This window comes from Kogia breviceps, chromosome 17, assembly GCF_026419965.1.
Source record: "Kogia breviceps isolate mKogBre1 chromosome 17, mKogBre1 haplotype 1, whole genome shotgun sequence".
Lineage (NCBI taxonomy): Eukaryota > Metazoa > Chordata > Mammalia > Artiodactyla > Physeteridae > Kogia > Kogia breviceps.
This window is the reverse complement of record NC_081326.1, coordinates 6,848,809-6,875,491: the sequence shown is the minus strand read 5'-3', so window position 1 is coordinate 6,875,491 and position 26,683 is coordinate 6,848,809. Positions and strand designations below refer to the sequence as shown.

At 39.8% G+C, this 26,683-nt stretch overlaps 1 protein-coding gene across 2 annotated transcripts in view; it reads right to left on the bottom strand.

Moving 5' to 3' along the window:
- The window catches only part of RAB2A (RAB2A, member RAS oncogene family), a 71,172-nt gene that overhangs the window by 43,549 nt on the left and 940 nt on the right, over window positions 1-26,683 (bottom strand). The gene's annotated exons all lie outside the window — the stretch shown is intronic.

Genomic DNA, 26,683 nt, shown 5'->3' with positions numbered 1-26,683 from the left:
TTGAGGTCTTGAATAACTTCCAAATTCCCAAATTAAAGGCAAATTTTCTATATACATCCCACTCGCTCTCTGAGGAGAACTGAATATTGAATACCACACCGCTTCCTACTCATTTTCAGGCCCGTAACCTCACACTAGACCAAATCTGCTTACCTGGTAGCATCCGGCACTTACAAAACACAAAGGCGGTCATCATTTATTCATTCATTCACTTACTCAAAAAGTCTTTTATCGAATGCTACCTGTGCACATGGAAAACTGATATGCTTCCTTCCTTACAATCTAGCTCAGGGAGAGAAATTTACAGAATGAGTGTGCAAATAATCTATACGAACAGTAATTTGAAATTATTATAATGACTGCCATTTGAAAGAAGAAAATAAAGTTCTATGAGGAAGAGTAACAAAGGAGACTGAAGGGCTGGAGAAGCTCTTTCTTAAGTGGCGCAAACTAGACTGTTGAAAGTCTTCTAGATTATCCGCTCAATGAGAGAAGGACAACAAATACCTTGTCACTTGCTGCCTGTCTTAAGGCAGAGATTAGTCACTTAATAATTTTGCTGAATGACTGGCCCTAGTGTCAAATGCTATAATGATTGTCAAAATGCCCAGTAACAAATCAAATACATGGTCTACTCTGTGTGTGTGTGTGTGTGTGTGTGTGTGTGTGTGTGTGTGTGTGTGTGTATGGTTGTGTTTTAGGAACTATTTTATTTGTTCAAAGTTTTTTGAATGTTTTAAGATTCTAGTTAACTGAAAATAAACTGGAATTTCAAAACATTTGACCTTGGTTTTCTTCTTTCTTTTATCCACAATTTCTCTTTTACATTACAAAAGGCACAAACTCATTCGATTTCTAACACACTTGAATAACCTTTCAGATCTAGGAGACAAAGAAAAGAATTTTTTTTTTTTAGTTCTTTGTGTGTTTTTTAAAATTTTATATTGGAGTAGAGCCGGTTACCAATGTTGTGAGAGTTTCAGGTGCACAGCAACGCGACTCGGCCGTACATATACACGTATCCATTCTCCCCCAGACTCCCCTCCCATCCCGGCTGCCACACAACATTGAGCAGAGTTCCCTGTGCTCTACAGCAGGTCCCCGTTGGTCATCCTTTCTAAATACAGCCGTGTGTACGTGTCAACCCCAAACTCCCTGACTATCCCTTCCCCCCATCCTTCCCCCTTGGTAACCGTAAGTTCGTTCTCTAAGTCTGTGAGTCTGTTTCTGTTCTGTAAATAAGTTCATTTGTAACAGAAAATTATTATTTTTTAAGTGTTAAAGTACAAAATAGGTGAACAACTGAGATGTGAATCTTCAGTTCTGTTTTTTAAAGAGAGGCTTTATGTTTAAAAGCACTTTTAGGTTCATAGCAAAACTGAGCAGGAAGTACAGCAAGTTCTCATATACTCCCTGCCCCAGGGGAGCACAGCCTCCTTCCCTATCAACATCCTGCACCACAGCGGTAACTCTGGTTACAACTGATGAACGTACACTGACACATCACCACTTTAAAGCCCTCAGTTTACATCTGGGTTCATTTTTGGTGCCGTCCACTCCGTGGATTTTGACAAACGTATAACGTACCCACCATTACAGTATCATACAGAATAGTTTCACTGCCCTAAAAATCCGCTATGCTCTGCCTATCCGTCCCTCCCTCACTCCTAAACCAATAATCTTTTTACTGTCTCCATAGTCCTGCCTTTTTCTGACTGTCATACAGCTGGAATCATACGGTATTTTAGCTTTTTCAGATTGGCTTCTTTCACTTACCAATATGCAGTTAAGATTCCTCTGTCTCTTTTCTTCATTTCTATTTTTAACATTCGAAATTTCCCCATATGGTATAGAAAAAAATTATAATTAGAAATCACAGACTTTATTACTGAGGAACCTCAAGAATCATCTCACAGTCTGGTAATCATTTAAATGATACAAAAGCCTGAAACCCTTTTCTTACCTCACAACAGAGTATGGACTGCTCTAGCAATAACAATACCACTTATTCTGACCAAATACTGACTTCACTTTCAAGACACCATATTCTTTCTTCAGGTAATCAAAGCATCTTTCAACGCAGAGAACATACCCAAGGGCCACTGTGGTGTTTCCCAAGTCTCCTTAATCACCCACCTGCAGATCACTTGTCAGGATCGGTTAAATTTACAGGTAGCTCATCTTATTCAATATATGTTGACTTCTACTATTTTAATTCTGGATAAAATACTTGGGGTTTCTGGCTCACAATCACCAACACTTTTCCAGATTGCCAAAATTGAATTAACTAGTCTTTTTCTCAGTCCTCAATTTATTTGATCCAGAAACAGGATCTGTTTATGCCCATAAAATATTTCCATATAGTTTATCTGCCTACAACCTCCTTGAAAATGATCGCTTCTGGCTTTATCAGGCTATAACCACCTCCTTGGTCCCTTAATTCTGTGACAACCGCTCTTCTTCTTCCATGCAAGCCTTAAATACTGGAGGTTTCACCACCATATCATATTTGGTTATCTTTTCTCTTCAGCTGAGAGAACTAATCCAGCTCTATAGCCCCAACCTACACCTATAAATTAGTCAGTGATTACCAAAATCCATCTCTCCAGCCTCCATCTTAATTAATTTCACTTTTATTATATCCAACTGCCTACTGAACATGTCCACTTTAACTCCTTCAGGGCTGAAACTCAAACTTCCAAAACCTAATCCATCCCTTTGCATTTTCCTGCCTACCATCCTTCCAACAATTCAGAACAAACTCAGCATCTCCTTCAGTATTTCTTTATCTCTGCAGTTGGTTCCCAGTGCATCACACCAACAAGAAAATCACAGTCATCCTTAATTCCTCTTCCTCCTTTATCACCTACAGCTAACGGCTCACCAATCTCATCAATTCTCTCAGAAACATCTTGAATTCCACGCTCTCTCCTCCTCTTAATCCTCAATGCTCTAGTTCTGGTCTTTCTGCCTTTAGCCTTTGCCCTTTCTCCAACCTACCTGTATAAACCTCTGTGAAATTTTTGCTAAAATGCACAGGATTAACCCACTCTCACGGAATATTGCTTAAAATATAAAATTCAAGCCCTTCAAAACAGTAAACAAGGTTCTTTGCAGTTAGGCTGCAAAACTGTTATTCCGATAGGTCATATTATCATACCACAGTCTAGAGACCCTAGATTTAAGCATAACACACCATCTCCTGTCCTCTGAAATGACACCATGTTCTTCCCCCATATCTCTTACCAAGGAACACTTCACTCCTTGGCAACTCTAAACTCATGCTTAGAGATTCCCCCTTAGGGATTCCTATGCCTTCTTCACTAAAGCATTCCTGTTCCAAAGATGCTACCAATCCTCAGGCAGAACTAATGGTACATTGGATTTCCATAATATTTCATTTATGCCTCAAAACCCTGGTCAGAATCCCTTACTAGCTGTAACATGGGGCAAGTACTTACTAGCTGTAACATGGGGCAAGTACTTGACCTTTCTGAGCTTCAAAATCCTATCTATAAAATGGGGGAAACGCCTACACTTTGGTGAACTGTTGTAAGAATCAAATGAAATAAATAAATGTACAAGGGCCCCTCTACAGTGCTAGTTACCTGTGTCCAGTTCCTAAACATTCTTTGAGCTGTTTATTTAGGACATGTGCCTTTTTCTATATGCAGGATATACTTCAATAAAAATAACAACATTACGGTCTTTCTGATGCATCAGCTTGCCTAGGGCCCTCTCCAGTTATTCAATCAAAGATTAATCTGGGTGTTGCTGTGAACGCATTTGGTGGACATAATTAAAGCCCATAATCAGTTGTGCCTGGTGTAAGATAGAGGTCCAGTTGCATTCTTTTGCATCTGGCTGTCCAGTCTTCCCAACATCATTTAATGAAGAGACTGTCCTTTCCCCCACTGTGTATTTTTGGCTCCTCTGTCATAAATTAATCGACCATATATGTGTGGGTTTATTTCTGGTTTCTCTCTTCTGTTCCATTGATCTATGTGTGTTTCTATACTAATACCATACTGTCTTGATTACAACAGCTTTCTAATATAGTTTGAAATCAGGTAGAGTGTGGTGCCTCCAGCTTTGTCCTTCCTTCTCAAGACTGCTTTAGGTATTTGACCACTCTTTAATTAATACAAATTACAGCACCTAAATAATGCTGCTGTTAGAGTTCCTACCATGAAGTCACTTTACTTCCTTTACTTCCTTTACTCAGGGTCCAACACACTGTCCTCAGCAGGACTCAGTGTTGTGGTGAGAACTGACTATCTGACTACCACATCAATGCCAAACGATTACAAGTAACACTCATTAAAAATGCAGATTTGTAAAATCCCACCCCACAGATTCTGATTCAGTTAAGTCTCTGGTTAGGCCCAAGAATCTAATTAATAAACCTGCCACTCATTTTTTTTTTAGGCAACAGGTCCTTCTCCACAAGGAACACTGGCATAAGTGCTAGGTACTCTACTGAAGTTTATTTTCCTAGTCCTAAACCGATTTCCACCAACTTCAAGATAATTTAAAAAAACTGATGATGGCTCCATTTTTTAAATCGTAAGACAAATAGCTTTAACTTAAAAGATGTGGAAAAAACAAAAATATAAAAGACTGAAAACTACTGAAGTTTTGTCCAACTGTCATCTTGAAATCATGGCTGCATACTGTCATCTACTACACTGGGTTCTCAAAAAACAAAATGTAACAAACCATGAATGAATGACCTATCCTCATAACTGAAAGTAATCCACTGAAGAGTTATACGTTTTAAAATCATACCAAAGAACTGACAGACCTCAAATACAGATCATACAGAGATATGGCGAATTGGTTTAAATGTTAGTAGCTTATTTTGCAAACACAGAAAAGTATATCCTTTGCGCTAACATTCCAAATCAAAAAGCTGTGGAACATGAAAAAACAGTAAAGTCTGCCAGTCTTTTTAAACAGAAAATTAATAAACTCAGCATAGACATTAGAAAGAATACAAGCTTTACAGTTGTAACACCAGTATTCAAGTCCACCTGTATTATTTCATAACTTGTGACCTCAGACAAATTAGTTATAGAAACTAAGCTCCATTTCCACATCTGTAAAATGGAAAAAAGAAAACATGGCATTCCTACTTCAAAGGAATATCATAAGGCTCAAATGCAAAAATTTTGAACTGTGCAAATTCAGAAGTTCAATAAAAATGTGAGAGGATTCTTCAGGATGAATACAGCTGAGGAGCAAAATCGCCAACCAAACCCATCTGACCTTGAGTTCAAAATTTTAAATATATATTTTCTAAAATTAACTGAAGAAAATAGTCACAATCTACAATTTTCTTTTAAATAAAATGACTTCAGAGTTGTTTTCATGCTGCTGGTTTTCCAAACATCATCCCCCTCACATGTACAATAGCAATCCTCTCAATTACTGCAACTAGATACTGATCTGGTGGCTTACTGTAGTGAGTTAGAATGGCTCCCAAAGAGATATATCCAAGTCCCAACCTCTGGAACCTGTGAATGTGACTTTATTTGAAAAAAGGATCTTTGCAGATTTAATTAAGGATTTTGAGATGAGATCAGCCTGGATTCAGGTTGGGCCTAATTCCAATGACAGATGGATATGCAGGAGAGAAGGCCATATGAAGACAAGAGGCAGAGAATAGAGTTATGCTACCCCAGCCAAGGAACACCTAGAGCCACCAGAAGCTGGAAGCAGCAGGAAAGATTTTCCCTGGAGCCTTCAGAGGGAGCATGGCCCTGCCTATCCCTGGATTTCAGACTTCTGGCCTCCAGAACTGTGAGAGAAACAGCTTTTTATTGTTTTAAGCCCTGAAACAACTTTCTGATAATTTGTTAAGCTGCCCTAGGAAACCAATGCACTTATCAAGAGTAATCTTGCCTTCCTTCTTCTCGTTAGATTTTTACATTGCTCATCTCCCAGTCTTGTTGACTCCGTCTCTAACAATTCCTATTGTAATCAATAAAGAGACTCAAACACCAGAAATATTAAGAGTGAGTAATAAGGGAAAAAGGAAGCAAGGAATACAGAGCATTTATTTGAAAAATCTCTCAGTGAAGGCTAGGAGGGTAGGAAAGCAACAGTCACTCAAAAAATATTTATTAAGTACTCACTATATTCCAGGCACTGAGCTTAGTAATAAAGAAATTAAAGAAAGTTCTCAAGAGGATGTAGCTTTAAGAACGTAAGACATCTTTTCCTCAAAACTGGAAGGTATAGAAACAAATACGCAGACAAGGCTGAAAGACTTGCTAAAGAATCAATAAAATGAAAAGGAAATAGGAAGATGTGGAGAACTAGCCCTCCTTCCCTTGATGCAAATCATCTACCACTTTTCTTTATCTTCGTTTTACAATAATGAAGTACCCCAAGTACTAAAACACTTTTTCTGAGATGAGACCAAAACCATGAAAATGAGTAAAGCAGATAACCTCAGCTGAAAGTCTCTGATTCCTTAGGCTAGTACTCCTTATATATCAGGCCTCTGCACATATTTATTTAGCATACTTTAAGAGCTCTTTCTCCAATACTCAGTGACTTTCTGTCCACTTAGCTAACAGCTACTTATTTCTAAAACTCAACTCAAATGCTGTAACCTCTAGGAAGCTTCCATAGTGCACGCCTACCTTCACAAAGTGAGTTAGGTATTTTTCTGACTCTTAAATATGGAGACTTCCTGGCTGTGTGTGTATATAAAATAATCAATATAATTGTCTGGCTTCTGGGAAAAAAGCAATATCCTCTGCTGTAAATGCAAGAGGAAGGAACACTGCCAGGTTTCTGTGATCTCCCTCACCCTGTGTGTGGCATGGGCTCCGGGAACCACATCCGGACCTGAGCTCAGACCAACAGATGAAGAAGGCAGGCCTCACTGAAGAGTAAAACACAGGCTTAGAAGAGCTCCAACCACTCTCTTTATTCAGCCACTATGGGGACTGGAGAAGCCTTAACCCGGCAGTTTATTTCTTACCCTGCATTCTTTATGAAACCTCCTCCCCAGTTTGGATTCTTTCCCCCTTAATTTCTACCTCCGTTTTCTGTCCCAGGATCCCATCCAGGACACCACATTACACTTGGTTGTCGTGTCTCCTCAGGCTCCTCTTGGCTGTGATAGTGTCTCAGACTTTCCTTGCTTTTGATGACGTGGACAAAAGTCTTGAGGAGTACTGGTCAGGTATACTGTAGAATGTGCTTCAGCTGGGATCTGTCTGATTTTTTTTTCTGTGCAACTGACTGGAATACGGGTGTTCCGGAGGAAGATGACAGAGATAGAGCATGATTTTCACCAAAAGGGTATCTACTATCAACATGACTGATTACTGCTGATGTTAACTTTGGTCACCTGGCTGAGGTAGCCTGCCAAGTTTCTCCACTGTAAAGTAAGCCTTTTGCCCTCCCTTTTCATCATGGACCCTTTGGAAGGAAGTCACTGTGTAGCCTGATCCTCTAGGCTTACCGAAGTTTTAACCTCTGTATCCCCCCGATCGGTTTCTCTTTGTACGATGTCATATTTCACCTCCCCCCATATCCAGTCTTCTGCCCTTCCATAATGTTTTAACAGTATCATGTGTTTTTGTTACTTTTATACTAAAAAATATATGAAAAAGAGCTCACATTTGGAGTATGTACTCCTCTGAGATGGAAAAGTGCCTGCAAGTGTTTTAATTTTTTCACTCCCTACAACATCCTCCCCTAAATCCTGTTAATTCCAACTGTCACCAGTATCCTCCTCTTCGTTTTCACTATCACTGCCTTAGACAGGCCTTCATTACTTCCTACCTGGACCACTGTAGTAACCATCCAACTATACCCCATCTTTCTAATCTGTGCTACATATGACTGCACCAGAGATGGATGAGAAAAGATAGAAGGATTACATTTAACATCTAGTATGTCTCTGCTGCCGTATTACAACATGAATATATAGAGACATATACATACACATGTGTATGTGTATATACACATTTAACTTCTAATTTAGTTGTAACTCTAGTCCTGTACTCTTTCCTTTAAAAACTTCAATATTTTCTACTGTCTACAGAATAAAGTTTAAACTCTACCTTAACCTGTCACAACCTAGTGCCTACCTAAGTCCAACACGTCTAATGAACTTATCTTTCCTTATTTTCACTAACTGTCTGACACAGGGTCTATACTACGGTTAAGCTGAATGGTTTGCAATGAGGAAAGTACAAGGAATGGTACCTAGCAGATGTGTAATAAACGACAACTACTTTTCTGGTTTTTGCCTAGCTTTACAGTTTGATTATTTAACAGTTTTACTTGTCTAAACCCTACTCACTTTCCAAGGAGCAGCTCAAATGCCATCTTACCCTAAGTTTTCCGAGGAGGAAGGCACTCTGGACCCTGTGAAGTTCCAAGCTTTTTCTAGGACCTCAATCAGAGCCCTTATGACATTCTACCAGCACTGCTAGACTATAAACCCCTTAAGGGCAGGGACACACCTGATTCACTTTTTAAATTCTTCTTAGAACTGTGTTTTACATTTGGTAAACTTTTACTGTTGCAGCCTCCTGCACTGCAACACACACCACCAGTTTAAGAGATAAATACCGGACTACGTTTGCATCCTGTATGTGATGCTGGTAGAAAAAGTTGTTTCAGGTCTCTAGGCCTTGTTTGCTTACCTGTATAATGGTAATCATACCATTCACCTTATTCAGAAGGCTACTGTGAGGAATAAAAGAAACAGCATGCAGAGAATAAAAGGTAACACGTCGGTGCTGCTTCTTCCTTCTCCAGTACGCAGAAGCAGACCAACACATCATCCCATGCTACGGCACAGTCCTCTACAGGTATGTTATTAAGCACTTCTCACACTAAACTTTTATTAGCAGTTCACACATCTACCTGCAGAAAATCACTTTGCTCTGTGGCCTGGCTTAGAAAGCAGATGCTCAGTGAGTGAAGAGCATGTGTATCGCACGCTCGCTGAAAAGATCACAAAATGACACACTCGCCTTCTCTACTTAATGACAAATTTAGTCTACATTTTAAAAAGTCAATTCCCAATAGTGGCTTTTTCAGATAGAAAAATGATGCTAGAGAATGAAAACGTGACTGCATGAAATTAAGAACTGCATCCCTAATAGCACCTGCCCCTAATTCAAGTGTAATTTCCCTTTGAAAACATCAGGTCTCTAGCAGGTGTGCTGGGGTGCCAGTTATCAGTCAAGTGCCTCCTGCTCCAGACCCTCTCTGTCCTGCTGGAGAGACGAGGACGTCTCTCCCTTGACAGCTGGCACGATAGGAAGTGCCACCGGCAGAAAGTAGCACTCCAGCTCTCTCCGTGGCCAGTGGCCCCCAGCGCCCCTTCAGGCTGCTTCTCAGGGGCTCCCAGGCGCGGCCCCGCCCCACAGAAGGCTTCCCACAGCTTCCCAACCCACCATGGCCCCTCAAGTGCAATTCTCAGCCACGAGCCTCTAAAGAAGCCCGGATGCCAGCCTTGCTTGCTCCCTCCTTCCTTTTGCTCTTAGCCAACTCCCTTTACTCTCATCCCGTTAGAGTCAGTGGTTCCGTACACCACACATTCCCTGTTTGAACTCCTGTGTGGTTTCTGTCTCCTAGATGGACTCTGACTGACAGAACTAATGGTTAAAATATATGCTTCATTAAAATAAAACAGATTTAACTTGGTTAAGTCAAGGATTTTTTTTAACTTAAGCCGAGTTTAGATATCCTTAGGAAAGACCTAGTTTGTGCAATATTTTCACAAAAACAAAGCTAGGTGCAATTTACATTTTTTAAAAATTGAAAAATAAAATGGAGCATTTGCTAATTTACATAGAGAATAAATGACAGAATATTAAATTTAATAGCAAGTAAGAGAGGAGAATGTGGTTAAAAATAGCATCTCTTTCCTTTTTTCCTCCCACTCTTGGGGCTATCCTGAACTAGTTTGTTTTAATGGTGGAAAATGGCTTAGAGTGAGAAGAATCAGAACGAAGAAAACTGAAGCATAACTACCTCTCAGAATCTCTCCGTACGCTGGAACCAAAGAGGTCCTCTGTGCAGTGTTTTCTAAACAGTAGGCTGTAACCGGTTAGGTCATGAAATCAATTTACTGGATTACAACTAGCAGTAAAAAAATGAACTAGAACAAACCAGCAAGTATTAGACTGTATGTACTAAATAAAGTTAGGATGAGTGCTGTTTGGAAACTATTGTTTTAGATATATATGTGCACTTACACACATATCGGAACCCTGGGTTGCAATGTAATATGTTACTGCAGCTTGTAAAAAACAAACTTGGAAATTATTCTCCAGCATCTCATCCAATCACATATCCAATGAAAGAAACCATCCACAATATTTACATTAGTAAACACGACAAGACGAATCAGCCACAGAATCTAGAATACTTCTATTCTCATTTGATGAACATTTACAAGAACAGGGATCAAGGGAAAAATATGACTGAATGGGCTTCCCTGGTGGCGCAGTGGTTGACAGTCCACCTGCCGATGCAGGGGACACGGGTTCGTGCCCTGGTCCGGGAGGATCCCATGTGCCGCGGAGCGGCTGGGCCCGTGAGCCGTGGCCGCTGAGCCTGCGCGTCCGGAGCCTGTGCTCCGCAACGGGAGAGGCCACAGCAGTGAGGCCCGCATACTTAAAAAAAAAAAAAGACTGAATCATCAGTTGGCAATTTAACATATAAATAAATAAATAAATAAATAAATAAATAAATAAACCTTACATACCACGAGTCATCTACTAGGTGACAATTCTATTACATAAACCTCTTTGCAAAAAGATCTTTCAACTAGGTAAAATTAGGATGACACTGTATCCTGGTTTGCCAGGGACAGGCTTAGTTATTCCTGGTGTCCTGAAACATTAGGGATCAGCTTGGACGATGAATTACATGGTTTCCCTAAAGCGCTGATTCTCAAAAGTGTGGTCCCCAGAACAGCAACATCAGCAACCTCTGGAAACTTGCTAGAATGCAAATCGTCAGCCCCGCCCCAAACTTAGTGAGTCAGAAACTTTGGGCTGGAGTCCTGAAATCAGTGTTTTACCAAGCTCTCCAGGTGATTCTCATGTGCCCTAAAGTTTGAGAACCACTGGCCTGGATATAACCAATTAAAATGCTGGTTTCAGGGTCTCATCCTCTTTAGTTTTCCAGCTACACAACTAGTGTGACGCCATTACATGCTTGGTACAACAGAAAACAGTGAAGTATGTTTCGCCTCGGCACAGGTTAAGTTCAAAACAGGGTTATCCTGGTTTCCACTTAGCATCTTTGGCAATCCCCCAGCTTAGAACAGCTAGACTACCTGATGTCTGCCCAATACCCAAAGGACATGCTTCCCTATACACAAGTAGTTTTTACTGCAGCTATGGGGTTCTACAATTGTACTTATGCTAACATACTCTTGTCTTATGTAAAATATATGCCTGACTTTTGACATTTTGAAGGTGAAAATAAGCTCCCTCTTCACACACAATCTTATCTGACCATAACAGTAAACCTATGGCATCAGTAAAGCAGGAATGATAACCTTTTTTTTTTTTTTTGCCATGCCTTGCTGCTTGCAGGATCTTAGTTCCCTGGGATTGAACCCAGGCTGCGGCAGTGAAAGAGCTGAGTCCTAACCACTGGACCACCAGGGAATTCCCGATAACCTCATTTCAAAGATGAAGAAACTGAGGCTTAAGTGACATGCCTCAAGTTAACACAGTAAGAGGCAGAACTGAAAGTCAAAATCAGGTTTTTTAATTCCAAGCCATATTTTTCCACTATACTATCCAACCTCCTCAGTTTGTTCTTCTCAGATACATATTACTACTTGCAATCAATACCTCTCCTAACTAAAAAGAAGATATCAAGATATCTCACTTACCCCATTATTAGCAGCAATACTAAGAGGAAGAAGGGAAATGTTCTATAAGCTAAATAACTCTGACAGAGCAGAAATTTAATGAAGGAAGAAGGTTTTTAAAAAAATGAATATACAACTTCCTCGATGTTGACTTTATCCCAAACAACAATGTTCCAGTGAATATATCAGGTATATTAACATACTTTAATCTGATCATTTTCCTAATCCTTTCATAAGGTAAAGATTCCAAATAAGAACTACGGCATCTCAGAAATAGATTTCAATGATGCAGTTTGAAGAGGATACTTTTTCATGATGCTATAGGAAGGAAGAAGGTGTCTGGATGTAAATGTACAAAATAATTACTGTACAATCAAAATTAGAGGCAGTAAGCAGAAAGATCTACTTCAAGCAGCTGCCAGATTAAACTAATAAGAAGTATGGGATAACAGTAACTAAATCAAGCTGCTAAACCCCCAAACAGACTTGGTATCAGTCGACAAAGGTAATGTTGAGACTAGCCTGCTGAATTTGAGTACATGAACTATATACCGAGCTCAAAATTAAATATTCTTTCTAAATTCTTATTTTTAATGGAAGGTGATTTGTGACCTTCCATTGTGGTCACATGGGACCTAGGCTAAGCCAATCAGATGCTTCTGTTCAGAATCTGGAATCCTGAAGGAATACTTCAATATCAGGGACCAACAAGCGAGAATCCACGGTGGCTACAGAGGAGGTGACAGACGACTGGCAAATGCATCAGCATCTGCTTCAGCAGGAGTTTGGCTGTGCCTTGCCTTCCTCGGTTTTGTCATTTTCAAGCTTGATTATATTGCCTTCCTATTAACTCTATGGTGCATCCAATCTTTACAATAAAATCTTCCTCTGCTGAAGTTAACCACAGTAGGTTTCTGCTGTTTGCTACCACAGACCAGGACTAACAGAATCGGGAACTGACTGAATTAATAATGGTTCAGCTATGCAGGTTTTTTAAAACAATGAGACAGATTTATATGTGATGGTATGTTAAGACACCCAAGATTTACCCTGAAGTGAAAAAAATAAAGGTATAGAACAGCACAATTCGTATAATCATATTGGTGGGATTGGGACACACACACACGCAGGCTTAGAGATGTACAGAAAATTTCTAGAAGGATACACAAACCATTACTATACTATGTAAAGTGGTGGAAAAAATTTTCATTTTTTACCATAAGCATTCATCATTTTTACAATAAAAAATGTTTTTCAAAGATCTATTTTAGCATCAAACACTATATAAACAATACTTTTCTGGCCTCATCCAGTGACCTCCATAGCAATGTGGCATTTAAATAACTAGCAAAACTTCTAGTGTGACCAGAAATAGTTACATTAAATATTGGTCTGCTAAGAAAATTAGAAGCCTGCAAGTAAAATAATGTGTTGTGAAATAGAAGATTTTGATTTCCTTTTTTAACTCCTAAAAGCCACTAAAGAATAAGTAATCAGCAGTTCTTTTAACAAATGGCTAAGGCTCAAAATTCATATATTCATGTTCAAATCCAATACGATTTTTCCATTTCTCAGGTAAATTCTCCAAGAAAGGAAACTCTAAGCCAGAGAGGACGGGGAAAAAAAAAGACCGAGAAAGAAAATAAGGTTAAATGGTGGAAAGGCCTCAATAACCTTTGTCAGAAACCTGCGTGTTGGGTGGAAATTTATCCCATTTAGAGATGGGGAATAAGGCTTTTTCTGTGAAGCTGTCCAGAGGATACAAAACTGACTCTTGAAACTGCACCACACAACGCTCTTCACAGTACATGGTCCCTAGATTCCTTCAGTTTTCAACCCCCAGAAACCCTGACAAAAACTCTACATGGCCACACTCCGGATCACATTCCTGGTATAAAGTCATCTGCCCTTCTTGGCAAAATAAAAGACTGAGGAGCTCAGCTCAATTCTCTGTTCTCCACACATAACAAATACAAAAATAGGGGCACAAGTACAAACTGATTCTACGGGATTATTAGGTGGAGAATTTCTCAAACAAACGAGACCATGCCTGATCAAGTCACATCTGATCTATCATTTATAAAATGTGGCCAAGAGCTATCCAGGATTACTGTGAGAAACATAGGAAAGCCATAGAACAGTATTAGGCATATAGCAGGTGCTCAATAAATGTTTACTGAAAATCTGAATCTGTCATGAGCCGCTCACTCCGGTCAGAATGAACCTTCTCCATGCTCCTTTAGTACTCTCTGTACGTACACATCTCTATTACACCATCTTGTAATCTCTGTGGCAAATTGGTCTCCCCTCTAGGGTGAGGCAGTCTTGTTCATTTTTCTAACTCCAGCACAGGGAATGCTCACATAGTATCTTACATTTCTTTAAAAAGAAAAAAAAAATTCGAATCCAATCCCCTACTGTTTGCATAAATACTATCTTCCAAGCCCTAATGTGTCAGTCAAATCTCTGCTTGAACAGCCTCAGTAACAGACCAACTCACCACTTAACACACTCTTTCCATTTCACAGGCAGTCTTCTCTTCCTGGTCCTGGTTCTGTCGGCAAAAAGCCACAAAGGGTAAGTTTAAGCCCTTTTTCATATGACAGTCACCTAAGTATTTGAAGGTCATTATTATATTCTCCTTTAAGTCTTTTTTTTTTTTTTTGGTTAAAATGTTTCAGTTATTTCAACCATTCCTAAAATGTCATGGTTGACAGAGACCCTGACTGGTCTCTGAGCACAGACTCCAATGTGCAGATATCCCTCTGAAACAAGAGTTTCCATAAGCGAACTGCAGTTGAGTCCTGACAGAGTACAACCGTTACCTGCCTTGTTTGTACATCACACTTCTACTAACCTAGAGTCACATTTATTCCTTTGTTGGCTTTATTACTCATGTGACTCATACTGAATCTAGTCATGTAAAACTTTTAAGGTTTTAGACATATCCTGCTATTAAACCAGGTGACCATCATCTTTCATTTGTATGGTTGTTTTAAACGTAAATATAGGGCTTTCACTTCATTTTTATTAAATTCCATTTTGCTAAATTTAGCCAATCATTCTGGCTGTCAAGGTCACTTTGGATTCTGTCTGGTGTAATCCACACATCAGCTCTTTCAACCAAAGTGGACTTTATCCAAGTTGTTGCCAATACGAAATATAAAAATCCAGGACTGAATATAGCAGCATGCTCCCTCCAGCTTGCCTACATGGGCAGTCCTTTATGGATACAGTCATTCAACTAGTTAAAAATCCACTTAGCTGCAAAACCAGAAGAATTTCTTCACCCCATACCACAGGTTATCCTGAAAAAGTGTAACAAATACCTTCCTTAAAGGACTGGTGAATCAACTCACCAGGCACACAATGAATACTGCTTTAACTTGTAACTAATTTCCCTATTTATTAATCTTTGTATCAAGTAAAGCTTTAAGCGTAAGTGATTTTGGACACATGTACTTTTACTTTGCCCTTTGAAATGGTTTAAACTGAAACAACAATACTTCATCCAAAGAGACAAGAAGATAACCTTTGATCAACAGATTCATTTATACTGAAGACTTCTGTAGATCTACAGAACTGCCTCTTTCCAAAAGGGTTCAAAATTGAGAGAAACCATTCAAGAGGTATATCAAGGTACCAAGAGTGAGTCAGCCTTATCACCTGCTTCCTGAAGACCACTGAAAAAGAGCACCTCCTACCTGATATTCTTTTCCATCTCAAGTGGCTCATGAGGACATCTGAGTTTGGAAAAGACTTTTTCTTTTATGCAGTCCAGAAAGAACTTCAGGATCAAAGAACTGCCATTTTGCAGGTTGACATGTGCTCTTGTTTCCTTCAACTCAAGTTAACTACAGTTTGAGGTCAGCATGGTGAACAGCTTTTTCTATAGGCAAGACCTCCCCAACTAACTTAATTTTAGGATACTCAACAAATTAGAAAAATTATCTCTAAAATATTGCTATTAATGAATCACTTTGCAGCTTAAAGGCATCTGTGCACAATGTTTATTTCAAACTTACAAAAATCCTGTGAAGTGGATAAGCCAGACATTACTACTAACTTTTTCTAGATGAGAAAACTGAAGTTGAAGATGTCTGAACTTTACCAAGGGACAAGTAAGCAGAGGAGCTACCACTCTAATCAAGATATTCTAGGGCTCCCCTGGTGGCGCAGTGGTTGAGAATCCGCCTGCCAATGCAGGGAACACGGGTTCGAGCCCCGGTCCGGGAAGATCCCACATGCCACGGAGCAACTAGGCACGTGCGCCACAACTACTGAGCCTGCGCATCTGGAGCCTGTGCTCCGCAACAAGAGAGGCCGCGACAGTGAGAGGCCCGCACACCGCAATGAAGAGTGGCCCCTGCTCGCCATAACTAGAGAAAGCCCTCGCACAGAAACGAAGACCCAACATAGCCAAAAATAAATTTAAAAGAAAAAGATACTCTAATTACAAATACCAGGCTCTTAGACAATTTTCAAGAGTGCTGTCTAAGCTAAAATACCCAGAAAGGACTTAAAATAATATATTGTTTGCCTTCTAGATGCATAGTAGTTATTGCTAAAGGTGGACAAATGCTACAGGGAGAGCCATCCATCAATGTTAATAATGCTGTAGGCCGCACAGCAAGCATAAAGGCACCACTTACACTGATTTATCAACTGTAAATAAATGAAGGGAAACAAATCACTGACACTTGAGTTTCAAAGACAGCTACAAAGTTAGGGGAAAAAAACCAAAAACCAGTGCTAGAGCACCGGTGAACAACCCTACAGTGCACTAGCCGGTACTGTACACATTTTACAAAGAGAAAACTCAGGAATTTAAATTAATTGTTCATCTGCACAAATGAGAGTTATGGGCAGGCATACTCTTTTCACATTGCCCTATAAGGAGCAGGTGACATTATACATGCTTGGGAAATCTGACCACCATACTGCTTCCTGTGTGGGACAAGTGCTGCCTCTCCCCAAAAGCCCATGGCAAAGGGGCATGCCTGTGACCTATGCCCTGATCCCTGCGAATGGCTGAACCAGGCTAGTGCCTAATAGCAGATAAAAATTCAAATTCCCCAATGATTAAATTCTCCTAGTAAAAGACAGCCTCTCAGATTGAATTTTTTAAAAATATATCACGAGGCTATATAAAAAAACAGGCTTAAAAAAAGTGACATAGGGCTTCCCTGGTGGCACAGTGGTTAAGAATCCACCTGCCAATGCAGGGGACACGGGTTCAAGCCCTGGTCCGGGAAGATTCCACGTGCCACGGAGCAACTAAGCCTGTGTGCCACAACTACTGAGCCTGCGCTCTAGAGCCTGTGAGTCACAACTACTGAGCCCATGTGCCACAACTACTGAAGCCCGTGTGCCACAACTACTGAAGCCCGTGCACCTAGAGCCCGTGCTCCACAACGAGAAGCCACTGCAACGAAGAGTAGCCCCCGCTCGCCACAACCAGAGAAAAGTTTGTGCGCAGCAATGAAGACCCGCACAGCCAAAAGTAAAATAAATAAAAATTTAAAAAATAATACTTAAAAAAAAATTTTTTTTAAGTGACATAGTAGGGCTAAAACAAAACTTAGAGTTGACTGATAACTACTCTGGAGAGTGCTTCAGATCAGCTGGTAGAGCTGAAGAGGGGCACTCCTTGCACCCACAGTTCCACTTGAAGGTGTATCTCCAGAACTCAGCACATGTGCTCAAGGAGCAGGCATGAGAATAACCCATGCAGTGCTCTCTTTTAGAATGCAATGGAATATAAAGAAAACTAAACTGATCAAGCAATAAATATCAACAAAATAGAGCAAAATATATTAATACAGATAAAGCCCTGAAAATAATGTTGAACAAAACAGTTTCAGTGCAAGTACAGTAAAATTCCATTAATATGAAGTTGAAAAAAATACAAAAAATACTTTGCATTGTTTATAGGTACATACATACATACATATGTTGTAATCATTTGAAACTTTCATAGGAATAATAAACACCAAATTCAGGAGACTGGTTACCTCTAGGGACAAAGAGGTGAAGCACATACAATGGGCTTCAACTGTATCTGTAATGTTTCCTAAACAAAACAAACCAAACAAAAAACTTCATTCCAAAAGAAAAAGGAGGATAAAATAAGTATATACTAGGCAAATATGAACAAAATATTTAAATTAATAATATTAATATTATTATATTATATACATTATATAATATATATTATATACATTTTATATATTATATATTTTATATATTATATTTATATATAATATAATATATTATTAATAATATTAATATTTAAAATTAATATCAAATACTTGAATACTAAAAAGTATATATACTACCAAATATACAACATGTAAAATTATAGGGGAACTTAAATAACAAAGGAATAATTAACTTTTCAGCAAGACATAAAGCCCATACACACCTTACAAATTAGCCCTCAAGTTCACTGGGGCTGTGGGGGTGGAATCAATTTGACAAAACTACAAAACAAACAAAAAAATCCCCCAAACTCACCCAACCGTCGTAATAGGAGATATTTACACCTCACCCCCAAATTCAAAAGACTATGCGGAATACAGGAGGTGTGACACACACCACTAGCAGGACTGCTCTAACGGGCACGTGTGGAGCCCGGAGCCCACCACACACCCAAGAATATACTTTTCCAGCGCACATGAGACATATACAGTGACCAAGTACCTGGCTACAAAATTAGTCTCAAATACTGAAGAATCAATATACACAGTCTATACTACTTAAGTGAAATAAAGTCAGAAACTAATAATGAAAAAATATTGTTTTTTTAAAAGAAGAGCGAAAAAGAAAAACTATGTTTAAAACAAAAAACACACATTCCTAATTATCTTAAGGCTCAAAAGAGAAGCCACGAGAGGAAAACAAAGATTTCAGAGTGTCCAGTTCCCCAAGACTTGTTTACTTGGATTCCTCAGCACTCTTCAAGTTCTTATCAAAACCTCTCTTCTTCAGCTAGCTGGAGTAGGCTTCTGTTCTTCTTAATCAAATGGGTCCTTCCTAGAACAAAACCAGTCCTTCTACATCATTAGTGGACTTGGATGGGCATATAGACTACATTAAGCAAAGCTGATAAAAATAGATGCTTAATAAAATGAATCTTGCTAAAACAATGTTGATAAAGTAAGGAACCTTCCATAAAACATCTAGTGGCCAACAAATTTGGTAAGTACAAAAAAACATCAACATAGGCTAGGAAAGCAACAATTAGAGTCAAGGATGGCAGACTCTTTAAAGTATCAGCTGGCCATAAATGAGCAAGCTAAGCAGGGAAGTGGAAAAAAAAAAGGAAAAAAATCACCACATTAGGACACATGGAGGGCGAAAGAAATTACTTTTGTTATGAACAGCATTAGTCAAACACTACACAGCACTGGTCAAGTTTGGGTTAGTTTTTCAAATGTATATGGGGAAATTACTGAAACATTCAAAGAAGCAGAATAAAAAATGAGGATGAAATATTAACCATTTCTTGAGTCAGCGTTACACTTATTATCTCATTTATTCATTCCATTTTATAGATGAGGACACCGAGACTCAGAGACTGAAGAGGCTGCCCAAGCTCACAGAGCTTGTGAGGAGCAGAGAATAGACTTTATTCTTGTTTTACGTAGAATAGTTCTGCCCTGTTTTGCAGAGAGGAGGTGGCTTCTGTTTTAGTAAAGGGAATTGAGGAACTGTGTACTCTCACATCAACTCAACAGATCAAGCAGTTGGTAAGCCAACACAAGAGTCGTGACATGGAATTTGTGGGAATCAAGAAGTGCATATGATATGGGAGAGAGAGCATGGACTCCGGAGTCAGGAAGACCTGGGTTCAAATTCCAGCTTGGCCACTTAATGGCTGTGTGATAGGACAATAAGTCTCCCTTTCCTCACCTGTAAAATGGAGCCTTCCTCACGGATATTACTGTTCAGATTCAATGAGTTATACCACTAGAAAAGGCCCTATGTGTATAAATATATTACTTGTATATTTACATTTTTCACTACTTTACACTGTATTCTTTTTAAGAAGAATCAGAAGAAAATGCCTTTCAAGAATCAATTAAGGAATAAGCATATGAATGCACGTACTTTAAAAAATGGATCCTATAATTAAGGTAAATGAAAACAGGGTTCTCTGCACAGCTTAGTACTCAGTACAGTGCCCACTTCAAAAAGGTATACACAACATGGATATTCACTGTTTCTACCCACGGCTCCTCCTTAGCCTGCTGTGGTAGGCAGAAAAATGCCCCCCCCCAAAGACATACACACCCTAATCCCCGGAACCTGTGAATATGCTACCCTACATGACAAGAGGGACCTTGCAGATTAAGATTACAGATCTCGGAGATGGGAGATTATCCTGGATTATCCAGGTAAACCCAATCTAATTATATGAGTCTTTAAAAGCAGAAAACCTTTCCCAGCTTCAATCAGATATGGGATGACTCAAGAAAAGTCAGAAAGATGTGACATAGGACTTCCCTGGTGGTGCGGTGGTTAAGAATCCACCTGCCAATGCAGGGGACACGGGTTCGAGCCCCGCCACAACTACTGAGCCCACGCTCCACAACAAGAGAAGCCACTGCAATGAGAAACCCACACACTGCAATGAAGAGTATCCCAGGCTCGCCACAACTAGAGGAAGCCTGTGCGCAACAATGACCCAACGCAGCCAAAAAAAAAAAAAAAAGATGTGACATAAAAGGACTTGATCCACTGTTGCTCGCTTTGAAGATGAAGGAAGGAGGTCATGGGCCAAATCATGTGACGGTGTGGGTAGATGCTGGAAGCCGGGAAGAGATGACAGCCAGCAAGAAAATGGACGTCTCAGCATGGAACTCTATCCTACCGACACCCTGAATGAGCAAGGACCCTCCAGAAGGGTACCCAGCCCTGCCATAATCTTGATGTTAGCCCAGTGCGACACACATCAGACTACTGATGTATGTACATGAACTTATGTAGAGCTTCAGAACTCTAAGATAATAAATTTGCATTGTTTGAGCTGCTAAGAATATGGTGGTTTGTTACATTAGCAACATGAAACTAATACGCTCCCTCTTACTTGCATTAAAAAAAACTGTAAAAATTTTTTACGTAAGTGCCCTTAAATCCTTGCTGAAACAAGGACAGATAAATTGGCCAATGCATGCAGCCTAAGCAGCAGAGGCGACCTAGCACACCTTCATCGTTTCGTGAGGCACTAACTCTGTGCCAGGCACAGTCTTGCCTTCAAGAGCTTCACTCAGCATCACCCATCAACATTCATTTTCTCTCTCAGATTTGACCAGAAACACAATTAACTGTCAGCTACCCCTGAAAAATGGCAACATTGTCAAGACAGAACTGGAGAAACGTAGAGTTACATCATAGCTATGAAAAGCAGAAGAGGTGAGGAGAGGGAACAGTCTGCCCCAAAGGACATAGCTCAGTTTCTTCATCTATGAAATGGTAACCTCATACATACCAGGTGAAGGATTACAAGATAAAAAGCTTTTGATATTGTGTATGAACTATAAAAAGTGTGGAGAATCCCTCATAAGAATCTACCAGGCAGACAGAGTGCCAAAATGTAACGTAATGGAGAATTCCATATAAATTCATATCCAACTGGGTATGCCTTAGGGATTACTTCAACAGAATCCCAGAAAGTAGAAAATCTGACAGTAGAAAAGAATCAATTTTAGAAAAACAGGCAAAAAGGCTCATAATTGACAAGGAGAGGAATGTCACAGTACCACTACAAACAATGCTTTTAAAAAACAGATGTCCAGGACTCACTGCAGATCTACTAAAACAGCATCTCCAAGGATGAGACGCAAGTCGTTTGAGTTGAGAAACACCACAGGAATGAAAGGGGGTGTCTACGGGTGTATGACAGCAGAGGGAATCTAGCATCTTTTTGCTAGGTGTCCTTTACTTACAAGTGAAGAATAACAGCTAGAATGTGGAGTATTTTCAAACCAGCCAATAAACGAGGCTGATGAAATCAAATGGGGAAGTGTCACAGAAAATGAAAAGTCAGAAAGAGGGACAAGGGCGGAATGTGGTTGCATCTTTTGTGGCAAAGGACACAGCCTCCCAGACTGAGGATGAGCAGAGAATAACAAAATGGAGCAAAGCACAGCTGGGCCAGAGTGAGAGGGAAAAACAGCTAAGCTAGCAAAATCAGGATCTGCTCAAGTGAAACAGCAACAGTACTGGCTACCACAAGAGGAGGAGAGCTGTCGAGATGACATGGGGGAGGGGGAGCAGTGGGGGAGAGAAAGGAGGAAATTAATCTCAGGTTGGCGCGGGAGCAGGAATGGAGTGGCATAGAGGACAAGAGCACCAGCTAGAGGAGCGAGGGCCATGACTGGAGATGAGGAGGCAGGTTCACCAGGAGAGAAGAAGGGGCAAAAGGAATGGGAACAATAGGGCCACGGCCTCTGCGATTCACTAGAAAGTCTCAGGAGCAATATAAATATTAGGGGAAGCAAGCAGGAAATCAGCGGGCTAGGAGAAAAAGAGAAGAAAGGGCAGTCAAAAATCCTGAAAGACTACAAACAGCATGCATAAAGCAAAAACTTCAAGGAAATTCTAGATGATGTTAAAATGTATGTTTCAGGCACATTTTAGCTCTCTCATTTAATACAGCAACTAAACACATCTAAAAACAGGCAAAACTAAATATAGTTTAGGGATGTGCAAGTGATACAACTGTGAAGAAAAGCTAGGAAAGGATTAATACAGAATTCAGGCTAGTGGAAGCCTGGCGGAGAGGTATACGATGAGGCTCTGTATTTCTCTGGAATAGGTGTTTGATTCAATACTACTCTTTAAAGTGTGTAAACATATAATATGCATTTGTTTTTATATGCATGATATATTTCATAATTAAAAATAAACTTTAATGGAATTTTTCTACCTCCCAATTTCCCAGTTTGTTTTCCTGTTTGTTTTCCAAAATAATCTAACAAACTTGCTCATATAATTTTATAAAATGATTAGTGTTTCTGGCCTCAGGTTTTGTAACAAGAAGCTGCACTGAGCTCAGGTCTAGTGAATCAAAATCACTGGGGTTTGGGCCACTGAATCCTTCAAAAAAAAAAAAGAAAGAAATCAACACCCTAGGTGACTCACAAGAATCTAAAGAAACTCAAGTTTGAGCCTCCCACAGGAAGAGGTCTTCTTTCTGTTACAGCCCTAAAGCTCTGGAGAATCAAATGCCACTCCTTCCCCAAGTTCTCTGGGATTTTGCTCCTGCCCTCTCCCTAGTATTTTCAAACTTTCAACCTCAAGTCTCCCCTATCCTAATACACACACACACATCAGTCAACTTGATCCTGCAGCCAAGTCTAAACTCACTCTTTCCTTCTCTTTCACACTCAGTTTTCTAAAATGGCCCACAGTATGGCTCTGTTTTTAACTTCCCAATATCACTCTCTCTTTTAAAATGATCATTGATTGAGATGCAAACATGTACTTCCAATTACCTACCAGACATTTCCCCTTTACCTGGCAAATCCTTATGCATTCTAATTTCAGCTCAAATATCACCTCCCAGGTAAAGCCCTGCAGCACCCCCCCCCAAGCACCCATCCACTCATCCGTTAAACATTTCTGATACTGAATGCCTACGCTTACTTTTAAGACAAAGTCAAAAACTTTCTAAACAAACAAAAAAATTAAGATGCACGTAGTAAAGGTGGTCAAAAAGTACAAGCTTCTAAGTATGAGATAAATAAGGCCTGTGGATGTAATGTACGGCACGATGAGTATAGTTAACAACAGTGTATTAAAGAGCTGAAAGTGAAGAGAGTATATCTTAAAGGTCTCATCAGAAGAGAAAAAACCTTTCGAACTATGTGTGGTCATGGATGTTAACTAAACTTATTGTGATAATCATTTCGCAATACATACGTTTATCAAATCATTAGGTTGTATACTTGAAACTAATACAATGCTATATGTCAATTATATCTCAAATTAGAAAATGCATTCAGATGATATGATAATGTGTGACCAGGCTGGTCTTGTTTATTTACTTATATAGCACTTGTCCCTGAAAGAGTTTAAGCAGAAACAAAAACAAGCCAACCAAAGCAAAGGGTGGAGGTGGGCAGAGAAGGAAGAAGAGTGGAGGCGACCCGCACCAGGCGGCAGGGAGGGGTGGGGTTTGTTATCACCTTAAAAGAATGAACGAATAGGAGTTGCTCAGGTGAAAAAGTTCTGACCTAACCTGTCTATTCACTTGGGCTGGGAGTGGGGCTTTGGGGAGTGGAGCACAGTAAGAAAGGGTATTTCAGACAGAACACAACCAGGTCTGTGTTTTTGTGTGCCTCGATGAAAGGCAGGAAAGGGCAGGGAGGGTTAGTGATGAGATTAAAATGGAAGGCAGATGCCAGAATTTTAGAAGCAACAATTATAGGTTTACTACAATTTTTCTCTCCCTCTATATTTGATAATTATCTGCTTATAATATTAGTCCAGGCTTGTTAAAAGCTAATTTCCACTTTATATCTAGGTTTAAATGACACATTTTCCTAAACAATTTTTCAGGAACAAGACACTACCAATGAAAAATTTTAAAGCTATATTTTAACTACATTTGGCCATGCAGTCAGAAAACGAACATTTCAACAGTATCATGATCATGTAAAACATTTAAACAGTCTCTTCTGTGAAAGAGGGAACTCTGGAAAGGAAAATGTATGCGGTACTTCCACATTTGTCCTCATTTTAGCTCTCTACTGAGAGAAGGGAAGGCTAATAATGATTGCTTCACAGGCTAGGGAAAGGGAGAATCAGGAAAAACAGTGATTTCCTTCTTTCTAAAATGCATACTTTACACACTATGACTTTTAAAAAAATCAGGATGGATTTCCCACTACTGATTACTGATCATTTTTTTTGCGTGTGGGGAGGGCCACATTAAGTGGACCTTACAACTACAGGTATACTTTGAATTAAGAAAACAGTAAAGGATTTTGGCCAAAGTTAATGCTAGTAGTAAGAAAGTGGCAGAATTTGATTAAAAAAATCTTCTGTCAAGTTATTAATGTATATTAGTAGGAACATTATGGCCTGTTTGGCTGTTCTTTCATCAATTTAATTAAATGTATGGAGCCTACCGTCCATCATCTACAGGCTCTTCCTGGAATACAAAACCATACAAAACACCTTTTCTGCCCTCAAGAGGAATGTAATCAATTATAAATGCCTACACAAGTGTCTACAGAACAGTCAGGAATTAATATCAGAAGAATGATACAAAGTGGGATACATCCAGATAAGGAGTGGTGTGGTCACTTCAAGCCAGGATACCAGGAAAGCCTGACACATCAAAAGAACTTTAATAAACATTGACTCTGAAAGATTACAGAAGACTCGAGTGAGACTTTGAGGAATGACAGAATTTCGACAGAGAGGCACTCCAAGCAGAGAGGGTGGCAGAGACCAGGAAAAAGCACAGGGCCTCACTGGCAGGAGGAAAGTGGAGACTCGCGAATACTGGGAAAGGCGGCTAGAGAAGTTAAACACGGACTAAAATATGGAGTTCCCTGAAGGTCAAACTAAAGAACGTGAACAGAGGAACAGCCTCCGAACAACTATGTTTGGAGAAGGTTAGTCTGACGGTCAACTATACCAGCTGAGCTGGAGTGGGGTGAAAGTAAATGCTGTGGATAGTCCAGGGTCAAGTGCTCAGGGACAGAACTAGGTGGTAACGGTAGCAAGGTAGCAAGGGCGAGAAAGAATATCCTCCCTTTGAACTGCTAGGGGACTGTTTTTTACATGAGGGCAAATTCCAAAAGAAGGGAGCACCACCTTCTGAATATCTGTAGCCCCACTACTCCCAATACAATACTTTACCCATAGCAGATGCTTGGTAAGTAAGTTGAACGAAGGCAACCTGTGAAAGCTAATTCGAAGCGTCACTACCGCTTCATGTCCATAATCACTCTTCTCTCTATTCTCAGACCCACTCATACAGCCGTTAACGTGAACTCCCTCTTCAGATCTCAGTGTTACAGCCTCCATCAAAACTTGCCAGTAGGCTTTAGAACCGCACTTCCTTCAAGTATGCCAAAGCATTTAAAAAAGTATACAGATGAGCTATGAACACGTGCAAAACATTGCTTTATCCAGGATTTTACGCAGAAAGCTATCCCGTTGCCACACGCAGACAAAAAGCCTTGCTGAAAGACTATGTTTACAGCAGAAAGTTTTTCTTTTAGGCAGCAATCAACATGCTTCTTGTGCTACTTATTCAATCTGCCATATCACTAGTGCAACCACAAGCTGCTGCTTACATTTCCAAAGTTGTGCAAAGGGTCCAAAGTTGTGCAAGAGTCATCACTGAAATCAGACTACGGTATATTAATAGTTATAACACTTGAACAAGTCTTATTTAGTTTTATTATCAGATTCAAAGTAATGCCAAAAAATCACAGATATTAAAAATATTTTCAACGAGTTTGACTACTTTATCTGCGAAATACAATGGGATGTTATCTTCAGTGCAAATAACTATACTTCTTTCTGCTTCGAATGGACATCAGGTCATCTGGTAACTGGCAGTTGTGAGCCTGGATTTGATGTATCGAAAAAAACAAAGTGTCCCCAATACACACACACACACACACACACGCACACGCCAGCGCACACCCAAGAGCGCTGAACGGCCTTGCATTACTATCAAAGAATCCCAAGTTTACACGTGGCAGAAGTCGACAGAACTCTTTCATGCTTTAATGACTTCGAAAGGGATTCGCCAGGCGTCAAGTAACGGGATGTGACTTACTCTGA